This window comes from Sycon ciliatum, chromosome 1 (genome assembly GCF_964019385.1).
Source record: "Sycon ciliatum chromosome 1, ocSycCili1.1, whole genome shotgun sequence".
In the NCBI taxonomy this organism is placed as follows: Eukaryota; Metazoa; Porifera; class Calcarea; order Leucosolenida; family Sycettidae; genus Sycon; species Sycon ciliatum.
The window spans coordinates 32905849-32917899 of NC_088643.1; positions in this window are offsets into that span (position 1 = coordinate 32905849).

A 12051-nucleotide genomic window follows, 5' to 3' on the forward strand; every position below is an offset into this window, starting at 1 on the left:
GGAGCTTGGGTGACTGAGAACTGACTATCAATGACCTTCCTGCGGTGACCACCCCGACCCACGAGCCATTAGAGCACGTTCATTTCCGAGAAGCTTCAGTCCGGCGGCATCTTGCAAGGCTAGTCGCATCCAAGGCATCTGGACCTGACAGCATTCCATCTCGGGTATTGAAAGAGTGCTCTAAGGAACTTGCTGCTCCCATCACGAAACTGTTCCGTGTTAGCTTTCGTGCCGGTGTTGTACCGTCCCAATGGAAGCTCACTCACGTTGTCCCGGTATACAAGAAGCCACTTCGATCTAGGCCATCCAACTACCGGCCCGTGTCCTTGCTCTCTATTTTATCCAAGGTCATGGAATGTATTATAAACCAACAAGTCACCAATTTCCTGGAGCGCAACGACCTGCTGCCTGAAAGCCAGTTTGGTTTTAGACGTGGCCGTGGCACAGCTGACCTCCTCACAGCACTCCAGAGCGAATGGGTGCAGGTTGTAGCTGAGGGGGCTGTGTCCCAGTAGTAGCAATTGATATTGCCGGTGCGTTTGACCGCGTCTCTCACGTCGGCCTCCTCAACAAAGCAGAGCGAGTAGGCATCGGCGGACCTCTTCTCTCTTGGCTACGCGACTACCTGAGTAACCGCTGCCTAAAGGTGGTAACTGGAGGCCACGCTTCCAAGAAGTACCCCATCACTGCCGGAGTGCCCCAAGGCAGCGTCCTGGGCCCCACACTCTTCATATTGTTTGCTGCCGATATCGACCAATGCCTCTCGCATGGAGTAAAGCTCAGCTCTTTCGCCGATGACACTACCGTGTACAGTCTGATCAGACCAAACGACAACCTCCAGGAGAAGGCAGCATCCTTACAGACAACCCTCAGCAATCTTGCCGCATGGGGCCTGCAATGGCGGATCCAGCTCGAGCCCACCAAGAGCCAGCGCCTGATTTTATGCAATGCTCGAAAGACTTTCCACCAACCACCTTTGCCGGCGAGATTATTCCAGACTCGGACCACCTAAAGCTGCTTGGAGTCCATGCTGTCGCTGTCAAGGCCAGCCAGCGCCTGGGATTCTTGCGCCGTGCTGCTTGGCTTCTGGGTCATGAGGGCCGCCTTGCCGTGTATAAGGGGTTAATTCGGCCCATCCTGGAGTACGCTCCCCTAGCCACCATGTGTGCAGCCCAATCCCACCTAGCACGCTATGACAGGGTGCAGGAGAAGGCAATGCGAATCATCGGACCTGGCACGATCCTTCAGAGCCTGTAGCTCGGGAGGGCAGTCTCAGGGCTTGCATATGTGTACAAGTTGCACTACATTAAGGGTCCACCCCAGCTGACAGCCCTCCTCCCGCCACCGTCGGCACCTGCACCTACTCCTAGAACCCGCCGACAACTAGCTTCTCGCCACCCTTTCCAGTTGCAATGGCCACTTGCTCGGACAACACCGAACTACCTACTGAGGTCATTCCCCTACACCCTCATTGCAGCATGGAACGACATTCCTGAGCAAGTCATCCCGGAAACTCCTGCATCGAAGGGAATGCAGGCCTTCAAGTCTCGCATTTGTCAGCACCTGATGCGCCAGGATTGGTTGTGGGCGACAGCATTCCATGGCTAAATTTGACGATGTCCACTCTCCAGTCCCACAACGATCACTTTGTCTTAACCCCACTGAACTGTACCTTGCTCCCTAGAGCTCTCGAATCACCTCAGTGCAGAATGTGTTGCGTTAATGTTTCTTTCTTCTCTTCTTTCCTTTTTGCTGCTTTCGTGGCCCCTTTCTCGCTGATCCAGTGCCTGCACACTACTCTGCCTGGCAGCAGCTCCGATCTAACTTCTCCGTATTGCCCCCCCCCCCCCACTGAAAGCAACGCAGCTGTTGGTCCATTGCCATAGTTTCCTGAACTAATCTGGCACTCACTCACTCACCCCCCCCCCCCCCCATCTCTTTCTCTCTCTCTCTCTCTCTCTCTCTCTCTCCATCATTTTCTGGCTCTCAGGTTCTCACTCTTCACACACAGTCTTTCTTCTCTCCCTTTCCCCCATGGTGCGTGATGTGCGCCTTGATCCCAAGACCATTGGTCGGGGAGTGCACTTCACCTCACCGGCACAGCTCAATAGCACCTACACGCCCTTTGCAGTCCCATATGTCTTGTTGTTGTTGTTGTTCTCTTCCATTCTATGTAGGCACGTGCACTTTCATAAAAATAAAAATAAAAAATAAAAAGGGGGGAAGCAGGGGAAACAGAGGAAAACATGGAAAACAGGAAAACTCAGAAAGAAAAAAAAGACAGGTAAGAGAAACATGGAAACAGCGGGAAATAGGTAAGTGGAAACGAAGGGAAACAGGGTAAAAGGAGGAAAATAGAACAGGAAACAGAGGAAAATGGAGGAAAGCAGGAAACAGCGGGAAACACAGGAAACCACAGGAGAAACATCGGAAACAGCTGGAAACAGGTGGAAACGAAGGGAAAACAGAGGAAACAAAGGAGAACAGAGGAAAATGGAAGAAAACAGGGAAACAGAGGAAAACAGAGGACAGCAGGGGAAACAGAGGAAAACAAAATAGGTAAATCGGCGAAAAAAAGGAAAACAGGAAAACGGAGGAAACACATTTTCGAAAAGACAGGAAACACAAGCGGAAAAACAGGAAAACACAGGGTTTGTTTGTTTGTTTGTACTTATTTTGATTCGCAAATTCAAACGGGCATAGAGCCCAATAACATGAAAGCGAATATGAAAATTATAATGAGAATTAAAATGCTTAGATCTTCAGCGTAAAGTCAGCGGTACATCAGAGGGAGATCGGGTACAACAGAAAGAGAACAAAAAAACAGAAGATTTCGCTTGTCTTCAGCATCTACAGCGCACAGGTATAGGGGATTACCTGCGTGCGAAACTGCCGAGCGTGATGGATGGCACGGATGTCGCTGGGGAGGGCATTCCATAATACAGCACCCTTGCAAGCAAAGCGCCCCCGCCCCGCAACCGAATGGGAAACTGGCACGCACAGGCCCATGGCAGATTGGAGCCGAGTGGGGCCGGGTGCAGCGGGGGTTAGCAGGGCTTGCAACTCTGGACTTGCCAGTGCATAACGACAGCGCCACACCAGGTATGCTAGCTTCTGATTGAAGACTTCTGCCACACGGAACACTGCCATGCGCTCCAGCAGGTCGCGGGCAGACGACCACGGAGGGCGGGCAAATACAGCACGAGCCCCACTGTTCTGCAGGACCTGTAGACGGTCAAGGTACCTTCTTTGCGGTGAGCTAGAGTACGCGTTTGAGGCATACAACAGGTCAGACATGATCAGCGATCTAAAGTAGGTCATGCGTGACTGGTGATTCAGGCAGCGGCGCATTCGCCAGAGTGCTCCGATCTTCTGCGACACGCGTGCAGAACATTTGGCAATGTGGGCGTGCCAGGACATGCCAGAATCGATTGTGGCGTCAAGATAACGAGCACTTAGCACGCTAGGCAGTGAAGTGGCATGGCAGACGACCTGTAGATCAACTGTGTGCTGACGGCCGGCAGGAATTGGCACTACTTGGCTCTTGCCAGCATTGAGGATCAGGCCTCGATCCTTCAGCCAGTCTGGAAGGATTGAAACCGAAGCAGATAATACATCGGATACCTTCAGTGCTGTTCTCCGGCTGCACGCGAGCGCAATGTCGTCCGCGAATTGAACTGACTCGGACTGGCCAACTACAGCGGGGACCTCGCGGGTGTAAAGGCTGAACAGAATGGGGCCCAGCAACGAACCTTGGGGGACACCACTCGTGCAAGCTGATATAGAGCTAGTCCGCGACCCCAGACAGACACGTTGAGTGCGACCGGATAGGTAGCTGGCGAACCAGTCCAAGGCAGAACCGGCCACCCCAACACTGTGGAGATCCTGCAATAGCTTGACATGTTGGACTTTATCGAAGGCTTTGGACATGTCTAACAGGCATACACCTGTGAATAGGCCCTGGTCCTTGGCTGTTAGGATGCGGTTTGACATAAGGACTAATGCGTCTTCGGTAAAGTGGCCACGCCTGAACGCAAACTGGGTTGTTGGTAACGATGCTGTTATGTCCAGGAAGGTGATGAGCTCCTTCTGAACCAACTTCTCTAGAAGCTTGGAGAGTATGGGTAGAAGGGATACAGGGCGGAAGTTAGTTGGCAGCGATGGATCACCAAATTTATGCAGTGGGATGACATTAGCTAGCTTGAACGCCGAGGGCACATGTCCGCATGACAGCGAGGCAGTGAACAGGCTAGTGACAGACGGAGCCAAGACGTCAGAGCAGAGTTTGAGGACTGCCGCTGGTACGCCATCGCTGCCTGTTGCCTTCGCGGGATTAACTTGCTGGAGTAGCCGTTCAACAGCACCGATACTGACGTGTGAAAACTTGGGGAGGGAAGTGCGGGGTGGAGGCCCGAGGGGAGCAGACAAAGTTTGCGGTCGACAGTCATCAGTAACCACCTTGTGGAAAGCTGAGGCGACATCTTCGATCGTACAAGAGGGTTCTACATGGGAACGGTCTCTACAGGTGACTTTGTTAATGGTACGCCAAAGCTTCTTGGTGTTTCCTGCGTTTGCTGTACATTGTCCCTGGAAGTAAGCGTTTCGCTTCTGTCGGTATGCATTTCTAGCTTCCGCACGGGCGCGCTTGAATGCAGTGTGAAGCGCAGCGTTTGCCTTGTCTCCCCGCCACCGCCTATGCAGCCGCTTCTTGCGCTGGGGGAGCTGGAAGAGGTGCCGATCCGACCAGGGTGGTAGCTGCTTCCGCTTGGCAGTAGAACACTGGAGAGGAGCATGCTTGTCGAGGATCACCAAGAGTTTGTAGTGCCAAATTGACCATATGTCGTCAACTGTAGTGTTCGGGGGCCAGGTATCAAGGTGTGCTGCATCAAGGTTGTCTCGGAAATCAGGTATGTGGATTCTACGTACGTTGCGGAATGGCTTCCTCGAGTCACATGCTTGTCTGGGCACTTGAACGTGCAGGCCCAAGAGGACCTGAACGGCATCATGGTCGCTGAGGGCAGACGGCACTACGGCGCAACTTGTGAGAATCAAGTCGATGATCTTGCCATTGGAGCACTGGGGTGTGGTCCTAGTGGCAGTTGTGACCAGGTTTCTGAGGCCATAAGATGCTACCAAATCTGAGAAGCGCTGATAGTGCGGGGATGTTGTGCCGGCTCCGACATCGACATTGGTAACGCAGGAAAACAGTGAAACAGAATCAAACAGAGGGAAACATGGGAAAACAGGAACAGGAAAACACAGGGAAAAGAAAGAGAAACATCGGAAACTAAGGGAAACAGGTGGAAACTAAGGGAAACAGGTGGAAACTAAGGGAAACAGGTGGAAACTAAGGGAAACAGGTGGAAACTAATGGAAACAGGTGGAAACTAAGGGAAACAGGTGGAAACTAAGGGAAAACAGGTGGAAACTAAGGGAAAACAGGTGGAAACTAAGGGAAAACAGGTGGAAACTTAGTGAGAACAGGTGGAAACTAAGGGAAACAGGTGGAAACTGAGGGAAAACAGGGGAAACGGAGCAAAACAGAGGGAAACTGAGGGAAAACAGGGGAAACGGAGCAAAACAGAGGAAATGGAGGGAAACAGGGGAAACAGAGGCAACCAGAGGCAAACAGAGTAAAAAAGAGGTTGGTTGGTTTTATTTCACTTCGCACATTCAAACGGGATGACGACCCAATAAAATGACGGCGAAGGCTTAGCCTAGAATTGGCTATGGAAGAACATAGTAAAGGCTATGGAAGCACATAGTAAGAGAATAGGATACTAATAACTGCGAGTAAACGGGGGGAGAGCGAATACGATGTACCTGTGATACTATCTGTGATACTACGTGAGGATTACTGAACTGCACGGGAAGGGAGAGCAGAGCAGAGCAGAGCAGAGCAGCAACTCGAGCTACTCCCTACAGGCGTATGGTACACATGCATGCTTAAACTCAGGTAGCCGGGTAATTGTGCGGACCTCACCAGGGAGAGCGTTCCACAGCAGAGCACCAGCAACAGAAAATCTCCGCTGACCGCGGGGGCTACGGTTTGCCTGGCTTAGTAGGCCATTTGACTGCTGATGGCGGGTAGGAGTGCCTTGTGCCGGGGTCAGAAGCTGGGCGAGCACAGGGCTGGTGCGGGCGTGGATGCACCGCCAGATGGTGATCAACATGTTCTGCCTGTAGAGCTCGCTGACACGGTACAGGGAGTGAGCAGCGGCTGCATGGCTGGGTTGCCGTCGATACAGCGGATGGCTCCGTTTTGCGCGGTTTGCAGTCGTTTCAGTTGACCCTCTCGCATTGCGGCTGAAAAGCAGCAGGAGCCATGAAGCAGGTCGGGCATTATGACCGCTTTCACATACACCTGACGAGAGCGTCTTGATAGGCTTCGGCGTGCCCGCCACAGGGCGCCAATTTTCTTGGCAACCTTGGTGACCACATAGTTTACATGGGTGTCCCAATCTAGGCGATTGTCAAGGTGAACGCCGAGGTAGCGCGCAGAAGATGCTGAAGGGAGGAGACAGTCGGCGCTTTTGACTGTTACTTCCTGTACGTGCTGCTGGGGAGAGATAGTCAGAACCTGGCTCTTGGCGGCGTTCAAGATGAGGCCTCGAGACATCAGCCAATCGGCCAGAGCAGTTGCCGCTGTGGTAAGGGTTCTGGACGCTTCCGCCGCTGAGGCCTGGGAGTCGTACAGGGCTATGTCATCTGCAAATTGTACACTTGGCACAGGCGAGGAAACCAAAGGGATATCTCGTGTGTATATACTGAACAGAACAGGGCCGAGAACAGAGCCTTGGGGCACTCCGCAGGTGCAAGCCAGAGCAGGGCTGGTTGAAGGCGAGATGAGGATCTGCTGCTTGCGTCCGGACAAGTAGTCGACGAACCAACTAAGGGCTTTTCCAGAAATTCCAACCGCAAGGCGGTCTTGGATCAACTTGTCGTGGTGCACTTTATCAAAAGCCTTCGACATGTCTAATAGGCACAGCCCTGTGGTCTTGCCACTGTCTCTCGCCTTCTGCAGATTATCCGTCAGCACACAGAGGGCGTCTTCCGCAGAGCATTTCTTGAGGAAGGAAAATTGTGTTTCGGGTAATGCCTTGCTCAAGTCCAAATGACGAACTAACTGGTGTTGCACTACCCTCTCCAGCAACTTGGACACTATTGGGAGAAGGGATACAGGTCTATAGTTGGTGGGGACTGATGGGTCACCGGCCTTGTACAGTGGCACGACAGACGCCAATTTAAATGCGGATGGAATGATTCCAGTCCTCAGCGAGGTGCAGAACAGCACAGCAAGAGAATATGCCAGCAAGTCAGCACACTGCTGTAGCAGAGAGCCCGGTATGCCGTCACTACCCGTGGCTTTCCGCGCATCCAACTTCTCAAGGAGACGTCGGACGTCAGCAGGAGTCACAGGATCAAGTTCGGTCAAGGAGACAGGTCCAGCGGGACCTTGCGGGGTGCAGAGTTGTTCAGGACGGTTGGGATCGGTGACAATGGAGTGGAACGTGTGGGCCACCTCACTGATGCTACGACTAGGATCTTGGCGGCGACGTGAACGCCCAGTGACTGCAATTAGAATGGCCCAAGACTTCCTAGGGTTGGCCACATTTTCTTCGCACTGATGGGAGAAGTACTCGTTTCGCTTGCGCCGATACGCATTCCGAGCAGTGCTACGTGCTTGTTTGAACTCAGCATACAGTGTGCCGTCTGTCCTATCCTTCCGCCAACGGCTGTGCAGCCGCCGTTTACGCTGTTCGAGCTGGTGCAGCTCTCTGTCAGACCAGGGAGGCATCGCCCTCCGGGAAGGCTTAGAGTTGTGCAGCGGGGCATGCTTGTCCAAAACGTACAGGAACTTAGTGTGCCACTCTTTCCACATGCGATTTACATCATTGTGATCCGAAAAATCATGTAGGCAAGCCTCAAGGATATCTTGCCGAAAAGAGTTAATGTCAACGCCACGTATATTCCTGGTCAGCCGCGACGTCGTGGATGACGCGGGTGGAACGTCAACGTCAAGCTGAATATAGGCTTCCACAGCGCGGTGGTCACTAATATCAGTGGGCACAACCCAGGAAAGCAGGGGAAAGCAGGGGAAACGGAGGGAAACGGAGGGAAACATGGAAAACAGGAAAAGACAGGAAAACAGGGAAACCTAAGAGAAACATGGAAACAGCGGGAAATAGGTAGGTGGAAACGAAGGAAAAACAGGGGAAAAGGAGGAAAATAGAAGAGGACAGAGGAAACAGACGAGAACAGAGGAAAATGGAGGGAAACAGAGGGAAGAACCAGGGGAAAGTAAATAGGAAATCGGCGGAAAAAAAAACAGGAAAACAGGAAAACACAGAAAAAAAAACAGGAAAACAGAGGAAACAGAGTGAAACAGAGTAAAACAGAGAAAAACGGAGGAAAACAGGGAAACAGAGGGAAACGGTGGAAAACAGAGGGAAACGGTGGAAAACAGAGGAAAGCAGGGGAAACAGAGCGAAAACAGAGGAAAAAATAGGAAAACGGAGGAAACGCAGGAAAACACAGGAAACATAGGGAAAAAAGGAGAACACAGCGAAAAAACAGGAAAACAGTGAAACAGAGGGAAACGGAGAAAAACAGAGTAAGGCAGGGGAGAACCAAGGGAAACAGAGAGAAACCGAGGAAAACAGCCGAAAAAAAGAAAATAAAACACAGGGAAACCGTGGGAAACAGCGCAAAACGGAGAGAAACAGAGGGAAACAAAATGGAAAACTAAAGAAAAACAGGAAAACAGTGAAAGAAAGGGAAACAGAGGGAAACGAAGGGAAACGAAGGGAAACATGGAAAACAGGAAAAGACAGGAAAACACAGAAAAACACAGAAAAACAGAGGGAAAACAGGGAAACGAAAGAGAAACATCGTAAACAGCGGGAAACAGCGGGAAACAGGTGGAAACTAAGGGAAAACAGGGGAAATGGAGGGAAACAAAGGAGAACAGAGGAAAAAAAAGTGAAACAGAGGAAAATGGAGGAAACAGGAGAACAGAGGGAAACAGAGGGAAAACAGGGAAAAGAAAGAGACTAGCCTCAGAATTGCAATTAGCTGTACGCCTTGGTATTAGGCTTTGGTTTAGGGCTAGGGTTAGGGTTAGGGTTCGGTTTTTCGTTTGCAGCACCATTCGCATTGCCTGTGGCTTAGAATTGCAATTAACCGTATGCCTTGGTTTTAGATTTTGGGTTAGGATTAGGGTTAGAGTTAGGGTTAAAAAAATTATCGTTTTTTAATCGTTTTCACCAGCATTAGTTCAAGGCCAGGCTTAGAATTGCAAATAGCTGTACGCCTTCGTAATAGGTTTTGGTTCAGGACTAGGGTTAGGGTTAGGGTTAAGGTTAGGGTTAATGTTTTTTTAATCGTTTTCACCAGCTTTAGTTCAGTGCTAGGCTTAGAATTGCCATTGGCTGCACGCCTTGATATTAGATTTTGGTTTAGGGTTAGGGTTACGGTTACGGTTAGGGTTACGGTTAGGGTTAATGTTTTTTATCGTTTTTTAATCGTTTTCACCAGCATTAGTTCAAGGCCCGGCTTAGAATTGCAAATACCTGTACACCTTGGTAATAGGGTTTGGTTCAGGCCTTCAGGGCTAGGGTTAGGGTTAGGGTTAATGTTAGGGTTAAGGGTTTTTTAATCGTTTTCACCAGCATTAGTTCAGTGCTAGGCTTAGAATTGCCATTAGCTGCACGCCTTGGTATTAGATTTTGATTTAGGATTAGGATTAGGGTTGGGGTTAGGGTAAGACTTAGGGTTAGGGTTAGGGTTTATGTTTTTATCGTTTTTTAATAGTTTTCACCTGCATTAGTTCAGGGCCAGGCTAACAATTGCAGTTAGCTGTACGCCTTGGTATTAGGTTTAGGTACAGGGCTAGGGCTAGGGTTAGGGTTAATGGTTTTTTTTAATCGTTTTCACCACTATTAGTTCAGGGCTAGGCTTAGAAATGCCATTAGCTGCACGCCTTGGCATTGGGTGTTGGTTTAGGGTTAGGGTTCGGATTACAGGTAGGGTTAGAGTTAGGGTTAACGGGTTTTTCTCGTTTGCACCAGAATTAGGTTTGCGTGAGGCTTAGAATTGCAATTGCCTGTACGCCTTTGTATTAGGTTTTGGTTTAGAGCTAGGGTTAGGGTTAGGGTTAGTGTTAGGGTTACGGTTAGGGTTAATGTTTTTTCATCGTTCTTTTAATCGTTTTCACCAGCATTAGTTCAATGCCAGGCTTAGAATTGCAAATAGCTGTACGCCTTGGTAATAGGTTTTGATTCAGGACTAGGGTTAGGATTAGGGTTAGGATTAAGGTTAGGGTTAATGTTTTTTAAAGCGTTTTCACCAGCATTAGTTCAGTGCTAGGCTCAGAATTGCCATTAGCTGCAGGCCTTGGTACTAGATTTTGGTTTAGGATTAGGGTTAGGGTAGGGTTAGGGTTAGGGTTAATGTTTTTTATCGTTTTTTAATCGTTTTCACCAGCATTAGTTCAGGGCTAGGCTTAGAATTGCCATTAGCTGCACGCCTTGGTATTATTTTGGTATTACATGTAGATTTTGGTTTAGGGCCCTTGCCTTTTAGCGTTGCGTGATTTGGAAATGATGGCTTGCAACACCGTCAGAAGTGTATTTGGTTCCTGCAATACTCTGTTCTTCGCTACATTGTTATTCTGAAGAAACTCCTGTTTGGATTTGCGAAAGAAAACAACCATCATCATAAAATCATTACGAGCTAGCTCGTAGCTAGTGCCCAAGGAGATTTTGAAACCAGGAAAGTGGACATAATTTACCGTAGCAAAGCGCTCTTCCCGCTACGGTGTGAGATGCACTTTCGTACAGAAGGGGTGACAGTGCATTGGGTCAGTGTGGACAGGCCAGCAGATCTTTTCAAAATGGGGTGGGCGTTTGCAACGGACTTTACGGTACCGGTATACCGGTAACTAACTTGCATATCGATCGCTAAGAGCGCAATCGATAATCGTTAGTATTCGAAACGAGTACTGATGATTTTTTATGCATGCATATCAGTGACAGTATTCTAGCCCTTGCACTCCATCCGATAGTGAATACGAGTGCAATCATGTAATTTCGAGTGCAGTAAAATTTGATTTGTGGCTTTGAAAGAGATCGGGATAGAAGGCTTTGTCTTTTCGGTTCATTTGTGGGAGAAGTCAGAGATGAGAGCAGTTGCCAGAGGGTGATGACAAGATTCTTCGCTCTAGAAACAACATGAAATTCTCTAGTTCATGTTGATACAAACCAGTCAGATGTCTACAGATGTCAACAGTGCGGTGCCACAAATTTAACGTAGAAAAGGCATTATGGAATTTCTTCATTAGCTGGTGTTCGAGGTACACGAGTAGAGCCGACAAGAATCGATAAAACCAATATATCGATCGCTAATGATATTGGTTGATCGTTAGGAGTTATTGAATGATCGTTTCAGCCCTAACGCTTTTGTATCCGGTTTTGGTTTAAGGTTAGGTTTAGGGCTAAGGTTACCGTTACGGTTAGAGTTAGGGTAAGGATTCCTGTGTCCTTGTACCATGTTGGCGGCAGGACTTCTTCCATAATCATCACTAAACTAAACTAGATTGAGAATGTGTAGAAGCTTGTGGGGCATGGCTATCTACTCTCTCAACCAAACAATAACAATGAGTAAATCTGGATCAGTACTAGTTTAAGTTATATACCCACAAAGCAAAGTGTGAATGACAACATCATGGCGCAAATCTAAAAGGTGCGAATGACAGCAGTGCAACGCGTAAATGAGTGCATCATGGCGCATCTAAAAGGTGCAAATGACAGCGGTGGTGAAAGGTATCACTTCAAGTGACAAGCACTGGAGCTGGCGGTCTCCTACTTGATTAGATGATGGCTGTGGATGGTTTGAAGTTCCCAAGGTAGTACTTATTCTCGTGGCGACACTTTGACACAAGTTCACTCCTCTTGTTGAGAGAGAGTTGCTTGGGTGCTTGCGCGATTGCTAATTTTTCTGCCAGGCACAGGTTGCACCTTTTGCTTTTGTTATTCCAGTATACTCCTTCTT